This window comes from Microtus pennsylvanicus, chromosome 13 (assembly GCF_037038515.1).
Source record: "Microtus pennsylvanicus isolate mMicPen1 chromosome 13, mMicPen1.hap1, whole genome shotgun sequence".
In the NCBI taxonomy this organism is placed as follows: domain Eukaryota; kingdom Metazoa; phylum Chordata; class Mammalia; order Rodentia; family Cricetidae; genus Microtus; species Microtus pennsylvanicus.
This window is the reverse complement of record NC_134591.1, coordinates 77738512-77740151: the sequence shown is the minus strand read 5'-3', so window position 1 is coordinate 77740151 and position 1640 is coordinate 77738512.

Below are 1640 nucleotides of genomic sequence, written 5' to 3'. Positions count from 1 at the left end.
GTTCTCCCAGAGTGACTAGAGAGGTTATTTCTGTCTGGAGCACAAGGACCCAAGCAGCTGTCACCAGCCCAGTATACTTAACGTTAGCTAATGGGCGACAGATGGGGCCTTAGAGACTTAGCAGAGCGGTCCCCAGGACGAGGTCTACAGTCAAGTGTCCCTAGTGGAGAGTCAGTGATTGCCCAAGGAACCATGCCCAAACTATTATTATTATTATTATCATCTTTACTATTACTATTATTATTGGTGCTGGAGACCAAGCTGAATGCAAGAACTCTAATGCTGAGCTATGTCCTGGCCCCAAGGAACACTTTTTGAGGAGAAATTTTTATTTTGTCTTTTTAAGGAACCCTGAGTGGCCCAGAGAGGTACGCTCATCACTATGGGGAAAGCAGTGAATACCTCACTGTTTCTCTGCAGGGCAGGGTAAGTCTCCGCAGGCGGGTCTGGGCCCAGCAGTCTGCCCACAGCCTGACCACTGCCCGCTCCTATGCTCAACACGTGTGCAGTTGCCAGGGCGCTGAGCAGGCCAAGTGGCCAAAACCCAGAGCAAAGTCCCACCAGGCCCGCAGATTTTCGTCCTTGTCAGACATGTTCTTTGATCTATTGCTGAGGCTCAAGTCCAATCTCCTTTCCCTTTAGCAGTTTATTCGGTGCCCACTATGAGTCCAGGAATGTAGGTCCTCCCAGGTGGCGACGGAGTGGGGGGGAATATCTCCCTTCAGCAAAACTTCATTGTTTTCTTCCCACACAACTCCAACACAAGGGTCTCCAACTAAGGCGTGGCAGGACCAGAGCTTTCCGTGTATATCACAGAGTTTGAAAAAGACACCCCTCCCCCGCCAAAAAAAAATGCACGAAAATTGAGGATGGTTGGCGGTGTCACTTACTTGGGGAGTAAGAAGTGGGGGTATAGAAACTACAAGAAAGGTCAAGTTTGCCGTCTGGGACATGCAGAGGCCCGAGACCGGCTTCTTAGCCTTAGCCCCCCTTATTTCGCTTTTCTCTGTCCGTTTTGCGGTAAGAAGGGATCTGAAAGCTGAGGGTTCAATCCCTGCCTTGACTTCCCCAACAGGGCACGCACAGGCCCGTGTTCAGACCCTGAGAGAATATCCAGCGGGTATCTAGTTCCTGCGCAGTCGCAGTTCTGCGTAACCAACGCTCATCCCCAGTCCCAAGGGCTCGCGGCGGAGGCCAAGCTGAGCCTGGGAAGAGAGGAGCGCAGCTGCGCGGGACCCTGTGTCCCCTGGATGGAGCCGCACTTCTGTCTCGTCCTCTTCATTCTGAACCGTCCTTCTCCCAACAAACGCAACCTACCTGCAGCACAGAAACCACGGCCATTGCCCCAAGGCCACTTCGAGTCCTGTCCTTTGCGTCCCCTGAAGACCTGTCCTGAGTGTCAGGATCCAGCAATGCCACAGTTAACAGTCTCTAGGGGTGGAAGGAGGGCAGTGGGCACTCTTGGGGACACAGCACCCTAGATGCTTCTGGCTGGGGAGTGTGTGGATCTTCACAGTTTTCAGATTGCCCCTCTTATTGTCTCTCCCCCCACCCCACTTCCATGATCAGTGGCCGATGGAGCCTTCCCTGGCCATCCTGACCTTGCTTCTGTCTCCAAAATGTTCTAAAAGATTTATTTC